The 25,327-nt window shown below is 38.6% G+C and overlaps 1 long non-coding RNA gene across 7 annotated transcripts in view; it reads right to left on the bottom strand.

Annotated features, from left to right (window-relative positions):
* LOC112989847 (uncharacterized) overlaps window positions 1-24,682 on the bottom strand; it is a 201,300-nt gene extending 176,618 nt beyond the window's left edge. For all 7 annotated transcript variants that reach the window (XR_010390180.1, XR_010390177.1, XR_010390175.1 and 4 more), the window contains exons 1-2: window positions 24,585-24,682; window positions 24,048-24,116 (exon numbers count right to left, since the gene is read on the bottom strand). This is a non-coding gene — a long non-coding RNA (uncharacterized LOC112989847). The remainder of the gene's footprint in view (window positions 1-24,047; window positions 24,117-24,584) is intronic.
* Between the last annotated feature and the right edge of the window lie 645 nt (window positions 24,683-25,327).

Genomic DNA, 25,327 nt, shown 5'->3' with positions numbered 1-25,327 from the left:
ATATAGGCACCTAGCTCCAAGCTACAGGAGCTCCCTGTCCCTTCCCCTATATTTAACATGTGGCCACAAGATAAGGTGTGGCTCTAGTTTAGGAATGCTGTTCCTTTTTTGAGTAAAAGAACATGAAAGTTTAGCACCTAGCTAAATGTGTATTAGAAGTGGATTCCAGTAGGTAGCTGAACTTGAGTCCAAGGCCTCAAATCTTGATCCTCTACCACTGAGATAAATGGAAATTTTGTGGTTTCTCTCAAGTGGATGAAAACAAAGTCCTTGGGTTCTTCTGTATAACATAAGATGTGAAGAAGGGTAGCAATGAAAAATGTCTCTGATGACTGGTCTTTCCCTGAGGACATAAGGATTCAGCACAATTTAATTACTGCTTATCAGGCTCTTCAGAAATCCTGTCCTTTTGCGGGGGAAAAAAGAAGAAGGAAAAACCCAGCATATTGTTAGATGGAAATGTTTATGGCTTCCTAAAAAAACCTCAGTACATTAGTTCTCATTTCTCTCTCAAAAGCCTGCTGGCTGTTAAGAAGAATGGCTAGGAATCATCATCTTTTTTCTTTTTTTTTTTTTCTTTTTTTTCAGATGAGAACTGAGGAGGATGGGATTGCAAATGAATTGTCTGCTCATGAACAAAAGGTCTTGGGGTTAGCAAAGATTGCAGAGTCCATAGGAGAAATGCAGTGAAACACAAATTACAAGAAACTCCAAATCACATACAAACTATTGTTGAACCACAAGAAAGACTGCAAACAAGGTGTACAGAATCTGAAAGCTGCACTACCTGGGGACAAAAATAGGTTGAGTTAGTCACCCAATTTAACTGCCCTTGCTGTGCGTCTCTGGACTCTTGACAAAAAGAAATTACTCTAACTGCTTAGACCTAGATTCTACCTTTGCTAGAATCACAGCTATTCAAAAAACTGCGATCTTGCAAGGGAAAAGAAGGCAATATTTTTAACCTAAGCAACAGACTTGCTTAGAAATGCAAGTCAGAAGTGACTTGCATCTCGCAAAGGACCAGGCTAGGAGGTCCACAGAGCTTCCAAAGTGGTCCAGCAAGCCTGGAGAGGGCTTGCTCATCAGTGGTGCATTGGATCACTGCTAGGTTACCTCCTGGAATTCTCTGCTGAGTTCCCTCTACAGCTTCACCACCACCTTTCCCTGTGAAAGGAGCTAGAAGACCATGTCCAACATGAAATTAATGACAAGGGGAAGAAAGAGGAGATATCCACTATGTTAGAAATATCACCTCAGTTACCTACTTGAATCTCAGGAGGTGTCAGTGTCAGAGATGTAAAAAAGAATTAGACTGCTCAGCCTCGGTCAGGAAAAATGGAAAGGAACTGAAAATTAAAGTGAAAAAGAGAAGTAGGGAGGGACCATGTCCTGAGTTTGTTTTGTTTTGCTTTTGAGAGGATTCAAATTGAGTGTCTCCTGGACAGTGTGTTAAGTCCTCCTAGGTCTGTGAACTTGAGTGGCTTGTGAAGAGTGAAAAATGGGATTTAGAGGTGAAGTTTTCCCTCCACTCAGGATGAAGCATGAGGTTTCTATGGGCTTAATTTGACCAGGTTAAAGGGTGATATAATCAAAGATGAACCTCTGCCTCTATTATATTTTTGCCTTTCAGGCTATGGGTGTTATCGATTGTCTTTGGAAGTGGGCCACCTTCTTCTGATAAGAAGAAATACCCATAGCTGTCTGCTCTTGGGCAGATTTTCAGGCTAGGAGGGCTAGGTCAGCTGTGGAGAACTGATTAATTTCCCCAGTTCAGTATAACTGTAAAGTGATAGAAGGAATTTGTTTTTCCTATGAAAGCAGGGTTTTGTAGAAGTGGGGTGGAGTAGTTCTTGCTCTTTAATTAGGCTCACCTCTCCTCTGTAATTTAATCTGTTGTCTTCTATCTAAGCATCATCCTAATTCTGTATTACCAGTAGTTTGTACAGAGCAAGAGAGGAGAATAGAATTTCCTATGCACTTCTCTTGTGAAGGTTATGCTTATGCAGATTTGGATCTTGTTTTGCAGCCAGCATGTGACAGGGCCTACTGAGGTGTAACTGCACCCCATAAGTAGGACGTCAAAATGCTACAGAAAATTAACAAGTTAGGGGGGTGTATAGCAAGCCTATTTGTGGATCTAGGCATGTCATTTTATGTACTGCTTCTTTTCCTTGGATTTTTCATAGCTGTACTCTTATTTTAATGTGTTATTTTGCTTTTTCTGGAAATGCCATTTTTTTGTGCCATGTTTCCAGTTAATTTTAAAGGTCTATTTTTAACTCGCATAGGCTGGAAAAATGGATGAGGGACCAAGGATATAAGTTCCTCCTTTCTCAAAGATGAAATCTTTGAAATCCTACTAACAAAACATGATTAATAAAGCCTAGGGATAGCTACAGAGGGTGAATAAATGAAAAGAATAAGAATGAGATAAAGACTCTTCAGATGAGAGCGAAAAGTACATAGAACAGCTGATTGAGGGCAAACAATACTAAAATGACACTTTCTGACAGAAGAAATGGAGCATTGAATCTAGTAATGTAGAAAAAATTGGTGACAGCTATTGTCCTGCATGTCTAATAATCAGTGAAAAGAAGTACTAGCAGATTTTGTCAAGATTAGTATGCAAAACAGTTATGTTTGCTTGTCACAGATAAACAACAGGCTAGTAGATTCAAAGCAATGAAAAAATAAAGGAATAGCTGTTAATGAAAAAGATGATATGCAGAAGCATGACAGACTGCAAAATGAAAGACAAATGTCTTTGAAGGCTGAAAGAACAGAGAATGCTTTCTAATTATAAATTAGGAATGCACAGGTTCATTTAGATCTAAACTAAATATTACCATTTGCAGTTACTCAGATAAATAACACAGTTCATCCAGTTATTTAACAGCTTCCTAGGGTGAATTAGTGATGAGTGAAGGGTGAAAGGTTCAGCTCAGCTTGACTACCTTTCCAGAGCTTCCTCAGGGCAGTTTACACAGTCAGTTTATTCCAGAAACTGAGAAATTAAATCTAACATAAAAATGAAGAAATCAGAATCATTAGGCCCAGCATGTCATCTACATGACTGTCACAAAAGGTAGTTCTAAATCCCGAAGCAGGTAATTAGTAATTTTATAACACGAATAAACAGAAATCCTGTTCAAATTAAGATGGAGAAGAAGAACACATGCTATGGTAAAAGATGTCGGAGGCTACTGCTCTGGAAGTAGCTGAAAACAGCACTTAAAGTGCACTGTCTGGAAAAGACATGTCGAGGACTGATTCACAGGCATACTTTTACCAAGCAAGCCAGTTTCCAAGCCTTCTGTGCTTCGAATACTTTCAACCCTATTACTGACTTGTAAGGAGAGAAGAAGAAAATGATATTTTGAACTAGTGTTACCTCAGATTTTAGATGTTATATATATAGCAGTTGGATAGATAGATAGATAGATAGAAGAAAACCGCAGTTTTCCAGGAAAATGTGTGCTTGAATGGACTGTTTTTAATCTGGAAGGACAGACTCCTGTAGGTATTTGTAAAGTTTTAGTTTCAATTAATGATTATTATTTTGTGGAAGCCCTTTTATGCTGGCAAAAAAAATTACATTATTTGGTACACAAACTCATTTCTTAGAGGGCGAGAAACATATTTAATAGACTATGGTCTCAGTAACAAAGATTTAACAGCTAACTGAATCCTATGACAGCCAGCTAATATATAATACTAAACCAAGTCCCAAAATTATTCATTCTGTAATAGCTGCTGTAGCTTTACTCCGGTATATTGATATAGTAGCTGGTTTGTACACTAAAGTAATTACAATACTTTAGTAAGAGGCAAAGCAGAAGAAATAATTCATAACAATAGCAGGACTTGCAAATTGTCTACATAAACTTTAATAAAACTGATCCTGGTAGCTGAGCATTTTCTTAATTAACTTTACCCTAGTTTCCCAAACTCCAAAAAGAAGAAAGGGGAAAATGTTGACTTGTGAAGTACTATGTGAAATGAAGCAAAAGGTGAGAAATGATAGTGAGAAACAGAGTGATGAATCTGGTTTAAAATACATTCCATAAACCAAGATTTTAGAACAGTAAGTGTCCTGTGCTGGGATTGAGGCCTAATTTTGTAAAATGATAACCTTTGGTTTCTGTGGAGGACCCTGGAATCCAAAGTATGGGTTGTCTTCGCAAAGCCCCATGAAAACTGAAAAAATGAAAAACTGAAAGAGGAAATAAATCTCTTCAAAGGATACACATGATAATTGGAGACTGTTCATCTTTTTGCAAATCAGCTGAACCTAGCAAAGGTGAAAAGTGTAAAAGACCTCCTCTATCCAGAGTCAAGGTCTTAGCTTTTGGAGTTATTAAGGACATGCACAGCATTAAGCACGTCAGTAGTCCTATGGACTTTAGGGGTTGTGGAACGCGTGGGAAAACCAGCTCCTACAGACTTCTCTTCGGGGCTCAAACGTTCTAATGTTGTTCCTATGAGCAACTACTAACTATTGCATGATTATATCTTGCAGTAATATGGCACTGTGTCCCCACAATGTTGGAAGCAAAGAGCCAGATCAAAGATGACCCCAGAATTCGTTCTAAGACATAAGCCCTAAGTATGATAATTGGGAGAGAAATACTGAACATCTGGTATCTTGTGATAATGGCACTATTGGATCTGAAAACTACCTGAGGGTATTATGAACTACATAGCACCAAAAATATTGAAGTTTTAAAAGACTAACTTTGAAGGCATAAAGAATGGATAGAAAGAGATAGGTTAGAACCACCTGCTGTTTACTGCATAAAGTTAGAGATGATTATTTAAGAAATAGCGGGGAAATTCACTTATTTCAGTAAAAATAAGGATAAGAATGAAATCTGATGTGGCTGGAAAGGACTGTAAGAACTGTTAGAAATGATAAAATAAAGCATCTAAAAGGTGCAAAGTGTCCAGTAAAGAGCAGGGCAGAATATTAAAAAGCTGCAAAGATTGAAAAATAATAACATATTGCCAAATAGTACTACGCTTTTTTGAACATTAAGTAGCCTTAAGCATAAATATGATTCCCTTACAAACAATCTAGTAAGATACCAAAAATATTAAAATATTTTTTGCAAATGAATAAAGTTTTAAAATCTTCTTCAAAAGGGGAAAAAAACCCAAAAGATTTATGACGTATAAGCATTGATCACAATGACTGAGCTCCTGCAAGGCTATTATCAGAAACTGAAATCAGGTAATTTTTATAATCCAGCATTCCTAAGAAACTGCAAAATGTTATACATAAGGAGAATCTTTAAAACATCCTTTGAGGGGCATGAGGCAGAATGAGAAATCTAATACTCTCAAAACAACTGTAGATTTTGTAAACTTGTTTAGCAGTAATTTAATTGAGGTTGTGGAATAAAGAAAACTTTATAGAAGAACCTAGAGAATTCTTAGGAGTTGAGCAATGGGTAGGAGATCTCAGATTACATTTTCAAACATATTTAAATGACTTAGAGACACATCACCACAACATCACAATAATTAAGCAACAGCACAGAGAAAACATGCAACAACAAAATAGTCTCTCAGCTGCTGTAAAACAACATTTCCAGTGACTTCACGCCATTCCCTGCTAGATGAACTCACCACTCCTCAGCTGACCTTACTGCAGCACCACACAGATGTGACTGTATTTGCTCCTGGCTGGGATGCATTTTGGGAAGTCTATACCTTACAGTCAGTCCTACAAGTGATTTTAGCCTTTTGAACCATATTTTCCAAGGTGTTTTCCATAAAATAGACAAGTGCTAGACTTTTTTGCAAGAGTCTACTGACTCTCAACAGAAGTTAGGCACTTGAATACATCTAAATAAACGGCACTGGGAGGCAGAGAGGTTTAACAGCACAAGTAAAAATTTACTAATGTTTGTTTCTGAAAGATGGTAGGAATTAAGCACCTAATTGCCTCCCTTCCCCTCCCTTTTTTTGGAAATACCTCATTCTATATTCAAACACAACTCAGGCAAGGATACATCAGTGCTTTTAAATATTTTCTTATAATCTGTATCTCAAATATATAGAAGGTACCAGGCAACTTCTTAAATGGAAAACAATGCATGAAGTGAGGAATAATAGAATGGTTGCAGCATCATAATGAACCAAATATTTTGTAAATGCAATGTTTGTAAATGAGGAAAAGTGGTATTGCAAAGGTGGAGATGCTAAGCCCATTTCATCTGTTAAGTGGAAAGAACTGAGTAACAGTACAGTGAGCAAAATATTCATGTTTACAAACTCAGCAGCAGAATAAATAAGGAGAAAAATCCAATCATATCTAGAAGGATTAAGATAATTTATCTTTCCTAGTACTTTTATGCCAATAAATCATTCTGCTGTGTGTCCCAAGTATTCAAGCTGAAGAAGTCTGGATAGGTTTCAAAAATTGATTTCTCTGTATTTTGTCAAGCTTTCATATCTCTTTCATGACAACTTCTTAGATCAAAGTCAGTTGGACTCTTGTGACTGTCTAAAATACGATGATAGCTGAAACGATTTTCAGAGACATAACCAATGCTGTTAAATGTCTTTCAGTGGTTCTCTGTCGCTAGTTTGTCACACTTCTTTACAAATTGAGGCTTCTACTAATAACAATGAGCACCTCATTCTCATTTCTGAACTGCTTGAATATTTTCTATATATATGAGGCATCAGTGAGCATATGAAAATCTGGTATCATTAGAAAGTAAAAAATACTGATGTCACCATTGCTTCTTTAAAGCAGTATAATTTTTCTATTTTTCAAGAATGAAGATGAGAAGATTTTCATCTCTGAAAGTGATAAAATATTGATATTATATTTCAGGCATGGCTGAAAAGGAAAAAAAAATCCTTCAAAATATCACCTTGTCTTTGAAACACAGTTACTTCACAGTAAATAAAAAAAAATAAAAGTGCACTTCCATGAAAATGCTCACATTCTCAAATGTTATCCCACATTATGCTGGCTGTGCTAGGCAACTTCTCCTTACCAAATGCACATCTTTTTTCCATGTGCTCTTCTGTAGGAGATAAAGATTCAATTACATTTTAAACTGTACTCCTTAGAACAGTCTTAATTTGGGGTGGGGGAATGTTAGTGGGAGACTGTTGCCAAGGCCAGTAACAATTCCCATTCAGAGCAGTGTTGTCATCGGTACTGTCCCTGTGTGCTTCAAGATGGAGATATTTGTGTGCGATCATGTATCTACCTGTCCTGAGACTCTATGATCTGGGATTCTATTTCAATATGTATAATCCTTCTTTTATTCTGACTGATTAGTTACAAGTGGGAAGAATTCTGTGTTTCACACCTGCAGTGCCATTAGAGCTGCCTGCACCCACAGAGCAATGGAGGTCAGGTGGGCCCATGGGATAACAGGCATCAAGCGGACTACCATCCAAAAAGATCTGCTTGGATTATAGGAGCTTTGAGGTACTGGCAGTGGTCTGGGCATTGCGTCCTTAACACTTGGCAGTTTTCTGGCCTATTATGTTCCCACAGCCAGCCATTTCTGGCTTACTACACAAAAGCTGGCAGCTTTTAAGGAGCACTCCCACCAGAATGGCAGCTGCTACTCAGCACTTGGGGCTCCAGTATTGTCCAGCTGCATATATTATACTTTTTATGCTCCTCTATGCATGCCATTTTGCTCAAATGAATTCACTTTGCTGGGGTCCCCTGTCAGAACCCATGTGTCACAACAAAGATTCGAGTGCCCGGATTATGGTTTCTTGGTTTCTAAGAAAAGCAATCATGCCAAGTTGGAATATCCAATCATAGGAGTGTAAAACACATGATATATACTGAATTTCTCTCAAAAGAGAGAATAAGCAATTAAAATGAAAGGTGAATTATTCTGTTCTGCATGATGTTTATGAACTTTCCAAAACCAGGGACACAGTGGTGGGAAAAAATAAGGTCACTGAGCAGTAATGGCAATCCTGGATTTTTCAGCACTTTTGGAAAAAGCTAAAATGATTTTACTAATTACCACAATAGCATTAGTGTCTGAAGAGCATCAACCAAGAATGTTGTTTCTTTGGGTCAGGCATGTACAAAGCAAGAGTAAGATGTAGGCCTAGACCAAGAGAGAGGAGGGACAGGGAAAAATAATCATTTTCCTGCTCTATACATGGAGAAATGGAACAAAGAGAAAACCAATCTTTTATCCAAGATTGAGCAGAAAACTTGTGGCAGGACTAGGAAACGAACTAGTTCTTTTGAGTCAGTTTTAATATTTTATCCAGTGTCTCCTTCTTTTCTTAGGTAAGAAGTGTCCCTTATCAAGCTCAGAACTCTCTAATGTGTCAAGATAAGTTGTCAGAGTCCTCAAAGTCCCGAATACACTCCTGTTGGGATCACACTTGGGCAGGTTGCTCTCAGCCTTTGCCAACATGAAGACCAAAGTATCAGGAGAGAGTACTGAATCCAGGATTGTTGGGAGATTGTGCAGACTGGCAATATCTTCCCTGATGGAACCCTTGCACATGTGAATCAAAGTCCCGTGTCTTACTGAAATGTGTTTCCTGGCATACTGTTAAGTAGAAACACATTTTGAAATGACAACTCCAAATCCTCGCTGTCTTCAGTCACTGAAGATCTCATTATATGTTTACTGAAACTTGAACTATACATTCTAGTGTCGCAGAAAAATTTCAGTTTGGTTAATTATCTTAAGCCCATGAAATCTTCAGCTGGATTCTCTTTATTTTGTGCTACATTTCTTGTAGGTATACTGTAAATCACATGAATTAAAGTTAAAAAAAAAGATAAAAATTTTGACTTAACTTCTAGTGAAAGACTGAAAGACTGTTTCTTAGGAAATGTTGAGGTTATTTGTTATCTTATAAATACACTGTTAAACAGCTGATATGTTACAAATCAGAGATGGCTTCAGTGAAATGAAATGAATTGGTGAAATGATCTCCAGAGTTTGATAACTGTATTGCATTATAGGATCTTTTGAGTTTCTTTAAGGTCAACGGCAACATAGAGTTACACAGTTGATATTGCTTATTTATGAGGATCTTTCAGCACCAAAACTGTCCCAAAGAAAACAGAAGTTAAGAGATACAGAGAAACACAGACAAAAAAAAAGATTCCTTTGGCAATATGAATCCATTCTATTGGTCCAGGAAACTGAGAAGGGAAACACAGAGTACAGACTGAAGAAGTAATTAACTACTTGAAGACAAACCAAACCAATCCTCTCCATTATTGCTTTCTTTTTAGGTGATATTTATCTTAGGTAGAGACTGATGCTAAGGACAACACACAATCGAGAAAAAGAGGTAACATTAGCTGTAGTAAAATCAATTCTAGTGGATTAATAAGATCTTTGTATCCACCTCCAGACCTCACCTCTGAGACAGGATTAGTTTAAACATTAGAGATAACCACTGTTAGTTACTTGAAGACAATTTCAGATGTCTCCAGAGTCAAGTATTATTGTCAGTTGTCTTCATTTATCTTTGATTTTATTAACTGGTTTTTTTTCCCCCCACGGAATAGCTCAACATGAGTTTCTCTAACCAGTCCTTATGCACAGATGGTTTAGCATTCTTCAGAGTAGGAAAATATAACAAAGCATATCCATTTCTGACAATATCTCCTTTGTTTTGCTTACACACAGGAGATAGCAGCATAAAAACTAGTACATCTTTAATAATTAACTCTAGCTGCCTAATTAGAAAATCTCTCCCAGAACACTGCTATTAATATGTTCTTTTGTAATACTTCAGAGACTAGAAATCACCAGCAACACCATAGAGCGTTGGCCAAATTCTGCAGTCCCCCCAAAGGGCAGCTGGAGTAAACATCACCACCAAAGCAACAACGAAGTCGCACACACAAAACCCTCAACTTTTGTGTACTGCCTACCATATCATCTCAATTTATTCTAATGCAAAGAAGCAAATTACTAGGAAAATAAAAATTCTTGATTTCAAAATATTTCCTGGCTGTTTGACATATCAATTTTTTTTTTTTTTTAATTCTTGCTAAAACATTCACACTTGGAGTGTCTGTCTATTAATTAACATTGCAACTGTATTCACCATTGCTTTATTCTTCTCCAGGGGTTGCTTAGTTTGAAGAGGCAATTGTCATAAAAAAATGCTAATAAAGTATTATGATAAACCCATCTGCAAGAATTCCTAAGCTGCTGGTATAAGAACAATTAGAAAAGCTCAGATGAGCAGCTCTGCATTATTCCTTGGCTTATGTACACAGAGGACTTCATGCATTTATACAGCAACGACAGCGTCATTATTGAACAGCTGTGAGATAATCACTAGAGACTCAAACTTTGGCAAGACAGATCCCTCCAAGCTCACAAACATGTTGTTCCTTAGATTTTGTTCTCGGAGGAGAATACTCATTCTGTGCACTTTCCTCTCTTCATCATAAAGAGGGAGCCTAGTGGCATTCCAAATAGAAGAGCAGAAATGTACTTTTCCTCTTCTTTTCGAAGGGAAAAATGTAAATATTTCACAGCACTGCTATCGCACAAATCGCTACCTCTGAATATAAGAGAAATTTCCAGATTAGATGGAAACTTCAAGATCAGAATGGGAGGATTAGAATGATAAGGCTAGATATAGCAGCAGGCCTAATTTTAACTTTTGAGATTTTGACCCACTACAGAGTGAAGAAATTTAAGTAGATCTGGATAAAACTTCTTCAGTGATGAGGATATTCTGAAGTAGCAATATTTTGTAATTGCATTTAAGAGGTGTAAATAACTGCACCAGCCACAAGGTGGTATGTAATCAGTCCCCAGATATGAGGTCTGTGCTCCTAGCCAACAGAGCTACTATATGTTGATAAGACGAGCAGCCAAGCAGCAGTCTGTAAGATACAAATTAAAAATATGTGGGTAGTGGTACATGTAGGGAGAAGAATTTAAAGGAAAAGGGGATGGAAGAGGCAGGCACAGAAAGCAGATGAGATGTTAGTATTACTTATTGACATGTGGAACAGATGGTCATGTGTTTCATGCATATGCTTACAAAGAGATTTAATATAGCTGCTGAGATGTGAGTCTGGTTAATACAGCTTCTGTTTTCTTGTTTCATAGTAAAACCACCACAATTCAAGCACCATTTTCTTTGAGGTTCCAGTACAACAACATGGGAAAATGCCTGTGCAAGAACAGGATTATTACTGCATACGTGATGCCTTCCATATTGGCCAACACATAAGTTCAACCATAGATCTCCAGATTCTAAAAATATGAACGGTGGCAGCCTGAGCCGATCCTTCCTCTCACCCCTAAACCAACCCCCTTGGAATTGCTGTAGCTGAAGCTACTGTGGACTCCTGCTCTATTTATTCATTAATGAAGTAGAACATGTTTGTGAGCTGGTTGCATATGTCCTAATCAGGGACGGTTTTCTGTCAGGTTCTCACTTGAGCTTTTCTACATTAAGGTGCACTCTCAGGGTGACAGAGTCTCCAGTCTCTCAGCCTGATGGGAATGGAATCTAACCTTGGCCCAATGTAACTATTAGAGAAGAATTTAACAACTTTTAAAATTTTACCTGCAAAACAGGCAGCCTATCTAAGCAGTTACAAACCATGTCTTAATATAAAGAGTGCTGGAATAGGGGAAATAGAAGAAAATTTCTTGTTATATCTTAAAGACTTGAGGGTGAAATTTGGGGGAAGAAAATCTCAAAATGGAGAAAAGTAGCTTAAAGTGATAATAATTATCCTTAAAGAAATCCTATTATAGAGAATTACTATAGAGATTATGAAATTGCATTCTTATTTTCAAATGCAGGTGACAGTTGATGTGGGCAGCTTTACTAAATACTCCAGCTTCGCACAGAATTTTTGCTGTGATAAAGTAAATGTATCTGACTTCTGTCAAGGTGACTCACAAGGAAAAAAGTGCGTCAGTCCCTTCTTTGGTTCCATTTAGTATGTACAATTCAAAGGAAATATTGAAATCGTAGAGTAGCTTTGAGGGTTGCACGTATGTTTCTTAAATTTTATCTTTTTTTGCTCTAGCATTTCAGTATGTTTTGCTATATTTTGGGAGGTTTACTATATTTAACTAAGGCCCTACTATCTCTTTTCTTGGAAATGATTCTTCACTAATTTCGGTAATCACAGCAGGAAGTCAGTGACTCACAGAACTATTGTTTGAAGTTGTCTGCTCCAGCCCCCCGCTCCAGGCAGGACTAGCGGCAGCACTGAGTCAGGTCAGCCCCAGCTTTGTCCTGAACACCAAGGACAGAGGTTCCATGGCCTCTCTGGGCAACCTGTCCCTCAGCTGCATTACTTTATGTTCCCAGCGAAAAAGTTTTCCTAATGTCAAAGTAACTGTTTTCAAGTTGCGTTCCTATTAACATATTCATGTTAAGCTTGTGTTTTATTAAAAAAAGGCTCTCACTGCCTACATTTCAGTTCTGGTTCCCTGTTATCAAAAAGCTGAAAAAATCCTATAGTTTGTTTTTTTTTTCCTCCAGTGAATCTTGTAGTATAATCAAGGAAGGAAAACATGAGTTATTCCTAATAATTCTTCTCTTTTATATAGCCCACAAACTTTTTAAGGGAGTAAACAAGGGAGAAAAGAAAAGGAACAGACTTTCAGGCTCCTTTTCTATGTTGAAAATAAGCTTTTCATTCCCTATATGCAAGGACCATTCACAATGAAAACTTGTATTTTGTGTTTTCATGCAATAGATAATTAAATAGTTTTCAAAAAGAACTTGCAAACTGGCCTGAATACCTATTCCTCATTTTATATTTAGAGTAAGATAATTGAAATTATTCAAAGTGCAGTGCTAATCCTAACTCCATGTCTTGGACACAGCATTCTTACAGTAACTAATGGCCTAAGGAGTCCTAGTCTCACAGCATGTGTTCTTTTTCAAAACTTGCTCATGTACTTTGTCAAAGGAGCATATCTGGATGATTTATTTCATGTCAACGAATGCAAGAAGTGTGAAGGCATCCAAATGACTTCAGAAATCCACTCCCTACTTGTCTTCATAGCAAGCTAACTTCGATGACTTCCATAGCACGACAGCTATTCTGCATTTAAAATCATGTCGTTTATTAGAATCCGAACAAGTGGTTTAGAATTTTTTTACAATTTCTCAATTGTTCTATATGCATAAAAACAAGTTAAGAGAAACTTCCAGTCAAGACTTTTTTTAAACACATCACTAGAGCCAAAATGGGCTTCACCAAACAGTGGCAAACCACTTTAGTGTTTGTTTTGCAGTTCAGTTACAGAGTCTATATCCAGAAGTTTCTGTCTCTGGTTTACATTTTTATTGAAGCTGAGGCCTTCTACAACCTGCAGCCCCACTTCTCCCACACAGAGAAAACAACAGCCATTGATCTGTAACTAATGGCAAGACTGAACTGTATGAGAAACATTGTAAACACCTGATTTCTATACCTGAAAGGTGTAAAATCCTATTAACTATTTACATGATTGAATTACATGCATTAAAGCAAATCAGCTCTCCATCTAATAATAAATGCCACTATTATGAATACTATAGTCTGCCTTTGAAAAATGATGATAATCTTATTCAAGTATGCAGCTCAGAAACTTGCAGTTCTCTAAAAAAGCAAAGAGAATTCTGAGAACAGGTATACTGGAAGCTAGCTGCAAGTATCTTATTTTCTGCTGTTACCATAACAGACAAATTCTATCTGACTGTTGAAACAGAATGAGCAATATAGGCCTGGATAATAGACTGATCTAATCTGCCAGGCTGAGGGCTGATTTGAAGGTCAGTCATATGTCCTTTTCCATGCATCTATAAAACGATGACTATAATGATGAGAATGTATGTGTAACCTAATCTGGAAAGAACAATAAGAGTGTTCAAACCCCTGATTAAAATTCTGTTTGAGATTTTAAAAAATATATATATATATATATATATATATTTTTAACTGAAATGAAGTTTCATAATGTTAGCGACCTTACACCATTAGTTGTAGGAGCCAGTCCTGTTTTTGCCTTAAGTGTAAATACTGTCAGAATCAGAGAACATTGTCCTGTGTTAACTTTTCCCTGATCTGGAAGGATTACAAGGGCAGTGGGATAGAAAGCTCACTGACCAGGTCGGGATGATGCTTTTTCTGCCTTCTCAGGGAACAGAACAGGACTAGGTACTTAAGGGATGTAGCTCCAGTGCCAAAACTGCACTGAGCCATCAGTAACATTCATTAGTCAGACAATCTAAAAAGGCATGTACATACAGATATACAGAAAAGAAGCATATTAGTTTATCAGTTAGCAGTTTAGCTGACTAGATTAGATATACGTAGTCCCAGCTTGGGCCCAAAAAAGCAAGTATGAGTATTCAACTTGTGAACAGTTATTCAAATGAAGGGGATGGGGAAGAGAGTGGAGAAGCTCTCCAAGCTGGTGTCCGGCTGCTTTCCCAGTTCCAAAGCTGGCCATATTAAAAAAAAAAAAAGAGTCAAAACAATCAGTGGAAAGATCAAGCACAATCGGTACTGGGGACAATTTTAACCTTCAATATATGGACTTTGTAATGCTATATTATGCTGGGATATGTCTAGTACAGGATCCTGACTCCACAATGCAGCACAAGCTGCTTCAGAGGATAAAGCCAGCAGCTGATACCTATATGAGACAGTATCTTCATGAAAAGCTTTCCTTCTTGGCCAGAGTAGCTAGAGATTGTAAAAGTGCTTCCAGTGGCTTTGTGCTGAGGGTCTCCCTTGCACCTATTCAAGAACTGAACATCTTGAACATCTACTAGATATTCAAAAGTGATTCAGATGTGTTTTGCAAAGAGGAAAAGTAGCAAGTTTTGTAAATACGATCAGTTCCCACAATAATCTCTGAATGTCAGCACCAACATCCATGAGAAAAACAGAGGGTGTTAAAATGAGCTAGAAGGCTTTCAGGCCTGTTAGTCTCTTTGCCAAAAGAACAGCTTTAATACTCAAACTTTCAGGAAACTCAAGGAAGTTAACTCAGTATGTTATATAATGCTTGTCTTGTAAGCAAAAGATAAAGATTTCATCATAACAGAACCACTTACTGAAAATATCAGATATTTCCTGATAGTTTAACAACCCTGATTTCTTCTGATTTTTCATCCTATTACAAGAATTACAGCTGAAAGGAGATGTTTTTCATGACAACATGGATTTTTTCTGTCACGATTCCTACACAGATACTTCAGAAATTGTTTGTCTGAAATGACACATTTGTTTTCCATCTGAATATTCATTTAAATTGCATTTCATCCCTCATTTATACTTCTCATCTACATGATAACCTTGCGCACACTGATGCAGTTTCTCTTGCAATCATCCATATGACTCTTTCTGATTTTATTTGACACTATATTAAGGCAGTGCACATTCTTGTTAACATTATAAGCACTAGAAGTATTTGAGCGCTGCTTTGAATGAAGACAAATCACCAGATGGAAATGTAATGACTATACAATGCAAAGCAAAAAGACTGCCTTAATGGCCTAAAATCAACTTATGAGGATAAAATGATTTCACTAACATGCAGTTGAGGTATACAGTTGAGCTGATTCAGCCAGTAGCTTGTGTATCACTAAGAACTACATGGTAAAGGGTTCCCTGAGTCTGATAACTCTAGTAGCACCTATGCCTATAAAACCTAATTTTACTACTGGGTAGGTAGTCTCATTTATTTCACTAACATATGCTTATTGCAGAGAATATATTTGGGCATAACATTTGTTCCTTAAAAACTCTGAAATAAAAAAAAAAAAACAAAACCCAAAGCTACAGGAATTTCATTTGAGAATAGATGTCACATAGAGAGTGGACAGTTCAGGTAACTGTTTTCAACGAAACAGTCTGAAATCATAATGAGATTTTCTCTAGTCTAATCTTTATGCATTGTATAACTTAAATATCAGCTGCTAAATGGCACAGTACACCTTCCAGTAGCAACAAGCATTTATACAAACATTATGTTATGCACAAAGAAAAAAAAATCACACTATGTTAATGGAGCAGTAATGTTCAAATGGTGGTCCAGTATTTCCACACTTTTTTTTTTTTGCATTTACTAAGACAGTCATTTGAAAGAAACGCTACTAGCAAATAAACTTCAATACCTCAGAGACTGTTGAAACAAGAATACTTCAAATCCAAAGCAGCATTAAAAGAAATAAATAAATAAACCACAGGATGTTCTCAGATTTTTTACTCAAAAGTCTTGATAAACGTGAAGCATAAATATATCAAGGAGGTCTATTCTGTATCCCAAGAACATTCTTTCTTATGAAATTTGGGACAAACATATTCCAAGAATTCCATGGGGACACAAGACATTGGCCATGGACTGACACAACCAAGAACCAAGGGGAAAAAAAAAAAGTCAGACCTTGAGAGCAAACATAAGATGCATCTAAACTGCTCCTTTGTGTATCTCTGAGGACAGGCAAATAGCTCAAGGGAACAAATCCCTATGAAATATACTGGATCACTTTCCGTGGCACATATTCACTGACTGTACTTGCTTTTTTTTTTTGTATTGTGTACAAAGTAATTTAGTGCAAATGTGAGAAGTGTTAAACACTTGCAGCCCTGACTGGAACCTTCTGCCAGTTTGGAAGCAGCACATGGAACATTATTCAGATCCTGTCAACTGTTTAAAACAAGTGGCATTAAAGACGTAACATCAACTTCTTTGCATCCAGTCACAAACATTAGCTTTCAAGATTGTTACGGTAACAAAACCTACTGAATTGTATACACACTGCTAGAATTTGTGTTATCTGTGACTAGTAATTATTAGACCCTACTGGTTCCAAGCAGCTTCTATGTGCTACGTTATTAGCAAAGATGTAACACATTAGGAAGAGATAAATGCACTAACAAATCAATAGTATTGAACTAGGAACTCTTGTCTGATCCGAAAATAAACACATTGCATAAAAAAATAGAAACATGCTTGAGTAGGAGCAGGGAGAAACCGCATACATGTGGCAATAGATGCAGGAATGTGAAGTCACAAAGTTAATTACAACTTATTAATTTGGAGCTTAAAGACAAGGAGATATACTTTAATAAATCCATTAGAAAGGAAAGAAAGACGGAAAACATGAAAAAATATAAATCCGATGCTGAATGGAGAAGGGAGGAATAGCAGATAGTGGGCTCACATATTCAACACATTTTTTCCATCACTCTTCATAAAGATTAATTATGAGGGACTGGTTATTCATTTTATTTAACAAGGCAAAAGCAGACTAGAACTGGAAAAGAACAGGTTAACTTTTTTGATACATTATGAGCACACAGAAGATAATAAGAACATGAAACATTGGCTTTATGTGACTTGCTCTTGACAAATCTGATCTTTCACTTCGATAGTGCAGCTGCCTTAACGGATAAAGACAAAGCAGTGGCTGTTACTATGTCTTGACTAGGCTGAGGCTTTTGACACTGTTCACTACAACATTCCCACAAGCAAACCATGGAAACCTAGACTGCAGAGAACTGCTGTAAGTGGGTGCCCAAGCGGCTGAAGGATTGTACTTGGAATGGTTTTCAATGGCTCATTCTCAGAAGGGCAGGACGCTGGGGTGAAGGCTAGCAAGGGTCTTAGATTTTCTAGGCAAATTCTTAAGTGTGATCTTCTACATTGTTAAAGAAAACACTGCTTAGTGCCAGACTTATGGTATGTAACTCGCATTGAGTTGGAAGAAGATGACAGAAAGCTCCTAGAGTTCAAAATCATCTAGACACAGTGGTGGATTTGGTCTTAAGGCAGTAAAACAGAACTCAGTAATAAGCATAAAAGTCCTACTAGCAGACAAAGAAATTAAGTGTGGAAAGTAGATAACCTCACCACCCGTCTAACAGCAAGACAGAACAGGAGTGGAGCTTATAATGAGTCACAGGCTGAATATGGGGTGTGAATGTGACGCCGTTGCAAGAAAGAGATTGTCATATACAAATCCTTGAATGTAATTGTTCCTCTCTGTTCAATACAGGTGAAGTCTCAGCTGTCCAGTTCTGGCACCACATTTTTTTTAAAGAAGAGATGAGGACTAATTAAAGAGAATCCAGGTGAGAACAATGAGAAACGTAACAAAATTAGGAACACTTCCTGTGAGGAAATGCTGAAGCAATTTCAGCTGTTTTCAAGTCATTTCAGGGACATGAGGTCTGTTCTGGATGTTGTGTAACACAACACCGCATTTAGGCTATACTTTCCATGGTTGGATAGCAGCCACTGAGACTGAAGGAAAGATGATAGTCTTTGACATTAGCGGACATTCAAGCCCAAAAGGAAAGGGAGCATCAGTAAGAGACACAAGTGTTTTTCAAGATGGGGAACTTTCTACCAGCTATAACAATTCCAGTATACAACAAGCATTACAGGAAAAACATGCACAGCGCACATGCGCGCACGCACACACAAATTTCAACCCTGAGAAAGACTTTTAGTTGCTCTGTTATTACTGTCAAAGACTAGACAGTGATATTCTGCATCTACAGGTGACGAATATGGTGCAAACAAAGCTTTAAAAAAGACTTACTTGGAAAATGAAATCATTATATTAGCTTCCATCACAGAGAGAAAAAAACACATACGCAGTCTTAATCCTAGCAGAAAGCAGCTGCATCTGACACTTTGACAGAACGAAGACCACAGATACAGAATGTGCTAACGAATGAACACTATGGTCAGACTGTGAATAACAAATGAGCATGACAAGCTCTGGGTCACCGAGGACTTTACAGTTGTCACTGTGCTGCACAACCTGGACAAAAAAATTTAATAGAGGCAGTGCGAAAAGAGCTCATGATTCCCACCCCCCCAAGGCTTTCATTGCTCTAGCACATGCTGTGTCTGCACTCCTCGAGCTGGCAGTGTGTCAGCTCCAGCCCTAGGATGAGGAGGAAAATCTCTGGTGAAACAGAGAGATGCGGGCAGCTGTCTGTCCACCCTTCAGCATAGGCCTGTAATGTAATGACATAAACTGTCACTACAATACCTGTAGGCTGTTAAGAAGGTACGTCAAGAAACTCTCTTCCTCATTAACACCCTTTGCCCACACCCTCAGTTATGTCCCCTTTGCTGCCAGATAGAAAGGCAAGACTAAATGCCTGGACAGATACAGAAGAGGAGAAAGGCTCCTGTGTACCAAACTGGATCTGATAGGGGTGAGGGAAATCTCTGCACGAACAGCCCCAAAATTGAGTCCCAGAAGCCTCTTCAGAAGCTACGAGATTTTGGACTTCCCCATCTTCATTTCTGACCATCTCTACAGTTACATTTCTTTAGATTTTTTTCCTTGTATTTTGAGGTGTCTCTCACTCTCCTTTCTAAGCCCTACATAAAAATCAAAAAAGTAATCTGGCATAATTGAGATCTCCTTAGAAAAACTAGTACAACTTGCATTTTGTTTTGGCTGTAAAACCATTCATAATGCTAATCAGAAAACCAAACACTCTGGAAACCTTTATGAGCTTGACTGTCTGACAGACGACAATTCATATAAAACAATTCTTGTAGCAACAACAATTTTTGAAAAATATATTCAACGTTTCTGTACAGTAATGTTTTGATCTTTATTTACCTTACTTACATAAGTCTAGCAGCAAAGTTTTGGCCACTAATGAGGAAATATTTATATGAAATTCTTGACTTTAATCAGAAGTAATAAACACTGCTGTGTTTCAGTGTATGGCTAACTCCTTATATACTGCAACTTCTTGATAAGCTGATGGAAAAGAAAATCCGTAACAGCTAGACAAGGATGTTTAATTTCAAGAACGGTGTGCATACATATCTTAATAAAGATGATAGCTGGTGATACATTCAGATTGTTTTTCTCTCTGATGTAGATTTGAGTGTGAGAAATCTCATCTGCACAATCAGTACTGGTTTGTGTCACAGGAAAAGTAAGTGTGAGCTTTTTTAAAAAAGACACTTCAAGTATATTTTTATTGTATTTATTCATCACATATTACTGTGAATGCATTTAAAAATGGTCCATATAATATATTACATTCAGAGTCCGATTCAGAAAGTAATTGCCACACTACTTCAAATTTTGCTAAATACCCCCCTGCTCCTGCTACTGATTCCAAGCAAGCAGGCTGCTTTACCGAGAGAAAAAAAATCAGAGATTGTAACTACCCAATGCTGTTTTGCTGTTTATGATTTGGAATGACTTTTTTCCCTAGGACCACAGCCTTTCAAAATTCATTCTCCTCAGTCCACTTTCAAATCCCTAAATAAAACAAGCAAAATGAGGAACTGCCAGCTGATTCTCCCGCAGCTCATAGTATTCCTCTGTGTACTAAACATGTCTGAAATGCTGACCTTTTATTTGTGAACTCACTTTTTTTTAGGAGGCTTTCTTTTCAAAATCTTAGGCCAGTAATGAGGAAGCAATGGAGTAAGTAAGTAGGTACTTGACTAGCCAGTTAGCCCAGCGGCTCGCCTTTCTGATAGAGATGATTATACATTACCCAGCAAGTTTCAATTTTGAAAGTTATTGAGTGGAATTTGGCCATCCAGGCCACTGCAGAATGATCACTGTACAGTCATTTCCTAGAGACAATCACTATTATAATGGCCCTGATCCCACACCCTTTGAAAGCACTGAAAGATTGGTATTGATTTTTCAGTAGAATTTATAAAGGGCCTGTGCACCTAACAGCAACTGGACCATATCATTAGACTATCTAAGGGACTTTTCATCAAAAGTATTTCTAAAGGTAATGCTAATAGGAGAACTCTTCATCTCTGAATTAGACGATGGATGTGTGAGAAGGGTTAGTATTTTAATGGAAAGGACTTCAAGAAAACAGCTGCTAAAAGGCTTTTTGAAGTTATGGAGCATAAGCCCAATACTCCAATTTATGAAGGCAGCACAGTAACAATTTTTTAATTAACTGATCTGATTGTTCTCAAGGGTCTAGGATTCCTAATATTCACGGGAGTCCATGAATGGCAAAACCCCACTTCTTGGCTCCAAAACAAAGTGGACCCTCAGAAGAAGGATTCTAACAGCTGCCTGACCACATTCATAAGACCTGCAGCAGCTGATACGGCAGCATGTCAAGTCCCATGCACACAGACCGACTCACCCCATCTTGTCCTTGGCCCTGCTCTACCCTCCATTTGACATACTTCCAGAGTAGCTCTGAAACTCCCTGGCTCTGACCGCACTGGGAACATATGGTCACGGGCAGCGGGAGGTACCCACTCCACATGTAGCGCCAGAGCTGGGGCTGTGCCTGTGACCATTCCCCATACTTGTACTTGCATTAGGCTTTAGGTGAACACATCTGAATGTGTTGCGGAACAGTTGCAGGGATTTTGGAATAGGATTTTGGAATCACGGCAGATTGAGCTGAGATTTAGGGGAGATTTCTTAACTTGGAAAATCCAATACACATCAGCTTTGTCTTTTGTCTTTGATTAGTTTTAATCTCAGGTTCTCATGCAACCTAGCTTACCGTTGCACTAATAGAATCCACAGGAGAATGGTAGTTTGTTCTAAAGAAAACACATGTTCACAGGATACTTAATTATGTATCCATGGGATTCTACCCTCAGAATCAACTGAGAAAATGGGGAAATCAGTCTTGAGTTTTAGACTTTTCCTTTTTTATTGCAATCTGGTAGCTGTCTTGACCTTCTTCTTAGCTATTAAGTTTACCCAAATGCTAGGGACATTATGCTAGACAGGCATTATTGCAATTGTTACTGACAATATGCTTATGAATGGTTTGTCCAAATTTGTCGGCAAGTTAAGAAATATGAACTTGAAAAAGCCAACAGATTTTTATCTTTATGAGTCTAGAAATGCCCTTTCCTGAGAACACAGCCAGTTTTCCCAGAAAACTTTGCTTTAAGAAGTCAAAAAGTTTTTGGAAAATATTTACTTAAAACATGAAACTTTGCATTTGTTTTGCATGTAAATAAAATACCATGTAGTGCAGAAGAAGCTTATTTAAACTATTCATACCAATCTGTATGAATGCCAATTGGATTCAATTTATTCTGACTTAATCTGAATTAACTTGATGGGTCTTCTGCCACAAGCTGTACTGACTAATTGTTGCTTATTTGGGTGCACTAAATGAGTGAGCACAGCAATCAAAAGCTCAGCCAGATGTTCATATTTGCTTTGATTGCCCACAGTGTTAGGTTTGAAGAGAAGTCAATCAGCAAAAGGATTCTTCTTAGCATCTGTCCAGGTACTAATCACATCACCATGATGGCTGTCAGAATCTGCAGAATGGCTCTGATTCCCCTTTCACTTATTCTGGTATCAACCTTCAGCAGCTCTCTCTGGTGTTGGTTTTACACCATCACAAAACGTGGAAATGATGTGTTATTAGACCAAATGTCTTTATCAGTAGTTGGTATCATTACAGAGAAAAGTGAATGTATTTTAACCTTGTATATACTTACATTAATGTGCCTTATGTACTTAATGTCTTCTAATAACTTATTTCCAAGAAGCAGCATGACAGCTAAAGGTTACCTATGTTCTCTACATATACACACTTGCATCCTCTGGTCTGTGGATGTTTCACTAGCAAGTTCACTCCATTGTGAAGCTTGGCCCATGAGACAGAGTATGAACAACTTTTCTGCTTGGTTTTGATTTAAAAAATAGATTTGATCAGTAGACAAACACTTTCATAAAAGTACTTTTCATACTATGTTGGGTGTTATTACCCTGACCGAAGAGATGTTTTTCCAAACATCAATAAAAAACTTCTAATAAGCTAAAAAATGAGATGTATTGCACCATTGTGCAAGAAACCTAAGCCTGCTGAAACAGTTTCTTTGGATTTATCTTAAGACTTGGAACTTATTGAGATCTATAAGATACGTCAAGCTTTACATTTATAGCACAAGCAATGTTTTCAACTGAATAGTGTTTTCATGAGAACATTAGGGAAAACTAAGGGTTTTTTCCCCCCCCCCCCTTTTTATATATTTTCTTCAGCTATTCCAAAAGTATCTAACAGACACAAAATTTGCATTTATCTTCAGGAGAGATACAGCTCAAAACCATCTTAACCTTTCTCGCCTTTCTTCCCTATCTGCTTCAAATGTGTCCATACATTTCCTGCATAATTGAATCCTATTCATTAAGCACTGAGACTTTTTTTTTTGCAATCCAGATAGGAACAGTGGTAACAAGGGAGAATACATGGCTTGCAATTGTTTGAATTTAAGAATTACCATGCTATGGACTCCTCCCGTCCTCAGGAATGCTTTAACTTATGAGCCCACTTGCCCGTCTGGCAGCCAAATACTCTAAGCAGGTATATGCTGAGCTGAGGGGAACTGGAGGGGAACAGTCCTGGCCAGTAGTACAGGGCACAGCATAGCCATCAGTTTGCTGCTCACCCACGTGTGGGACTAGTGCAAGGCTCTTACTTGGTTGCATATGTTACATAGAAATGTTCTAAAACTGTAATTCAGTTAGAAGAATCTTTGACGTAGCCCTTAAAGGGGATACATTGCAGACAACACAATTTTCAGCTTTTTTTCTTAAAAGCTGTGGTAAAACATCATTTGATTTTAGCAAGTGCAGAAGCAGATCTGTGGACAGTAACTGCTCTGTGTACTTCTCCCTTTTGGGCAGTGAAGCTTGTGCTTCTCTTTTACAATGTTTAATGGGTGTAAAGCCAGAAACATAAGTTTAACCTGACAGATCAAGATAATAGGGGAAGGATTTTGGAAACATTATGATGGGTGATGAGCTGTAACAGCAATTAATTTGGGAATTAGTTTACTGAAGGAAGCTCCCAGGTTCTACCACAAAGCCCTAAATGTGGCTCAGTTTTCATCAAAGATGTTCAGAGGAAGAGATACATGAAAGATGAGCTGTCACCTCCACCACAAAGCTGCTTAATATGATCTATGGCTACACAGAAGAGTTTTCAGTGAAAGTTAACTCTTTAAACAGTGTTTCAAAGCAAACGGCACAAATCCTGAGTTAGTTTATACACAGATGTTTAAATACTGTTAGTATTTGCCTACCTGCTGTCAGAAGTCACACAGCTATTCAGGATGTGCAGAACTGTGCAGCCTCTTCTACCACAGAAACACCTAAAGAAAAAAAGAGACTCCTTTCACCATTTTATCCTTTAAAAAAGTTTCTTGCTTGTGGTTTCACATGTCCAGCACTTCAGAGAATAATCCACACATTGGTGCTAACTGACGGGCAGCATCTCCAGGGTGTAACAGGAGCAAGCGAAAAACATCACTGACCGTAGTACACCCAAAAGGACAGGGAGTCCTGCAGGGGGTTCACACATCTGAGGGGGGAAAAGGCAAGGTTTATATTTTGATCTTGTATCTTACTTAGACCTCTGCAGAGGTCGTAACTAAAACTGAATCCACCTGTCCCACTTGAACAGACACAAAAATCTGGCCCTGAGACTGGTGCATTCTTAACGGACGGTCTTCAGGGGAAAAGAGAATTGAGAAAAAACAATATGAGGAAACAGAACAGGACTCTTTGGCAAGAGAGAAGCAGGCACGTCTCTTCTACACACACACGCACTCAAAAGTTACCTGACAAGCTCTAAAAGCAGCCACACCTGAGGCAAACTCGCCCCTGCTCCGCGAAGGCCTCACGCTGCCAACAGCCCCGACGGCAACAGTCCGGCCGGCTCGAGGCACGCCCACGCCCGCACCGCCCTCATGCCCCTCCCTCTGCGCCTGCGCAGGGGGCGGCTCGGCCGTGAGGGCGGAGGCCGGAGCGCCCCGTGCGAGGGGAGGGGCCGCCTGAGGGCGCGGCAGGGAAGGGTGGCCGGGCCGGGCCGGGCTGGGCTGGGCTGGGCCGACTGTGCCGTGCCGCCGCTGCCACCGCTGCTGCCTCGCGGGGCAGCCCCGCACAAGGCCGAGGCTGAGGCTGAGGCTGAGGCAGGCGTCGCTAGGCCCCAAACAAGCGCTTTCAGATCAGGCTGCCTCCCTGTGAAGGCAGAGGTTTTGCTCAAAAAAACCTTCCCAAATGTCTCTACCTGTGACCCAAGCAGGAGGCTGCCGCGTACTTAGCTCCTTGGCTGTTCTTGCCTGTGTTTCTCTTGCTTTTTAGCCTTCTCTCTTTGTGTGCACAATCCTCACAGGCCCCTCTCTGCCTTTTGCCTCGTTAGAGCGCTCTCCTCCGCGTGTGGGAGTTAGCCTACATTTATTTATGGAGCTTTGAAAACATGCTTCGAGCTCAGTGTTTCTCCACTGTGCTTAAACGGAAGAGGGCTGAGCGCTGCCTGGTGGAAGCCGTCTCCGCCTGCGTAGGGACAGTGCTCGGGTGCTAG

Source organism: Dromaius novaehollandiae, chromosome 8, assembly GCF_036370855.1.
Source record: "Dromaius novaehollandiae isolate bDroNov1 chromosome 8, bDroNov1.hap1, whole genome shotgun sequence".
NCBI lineage: Eukaryota > Metazoa > Chordata > Aves > Casuariiformes > Dromaiidae > Dromaius > Dromaius novaehollandiae.
This window is presented reverse-complemented; position numbering and strand designations above follow the sequence as displayed.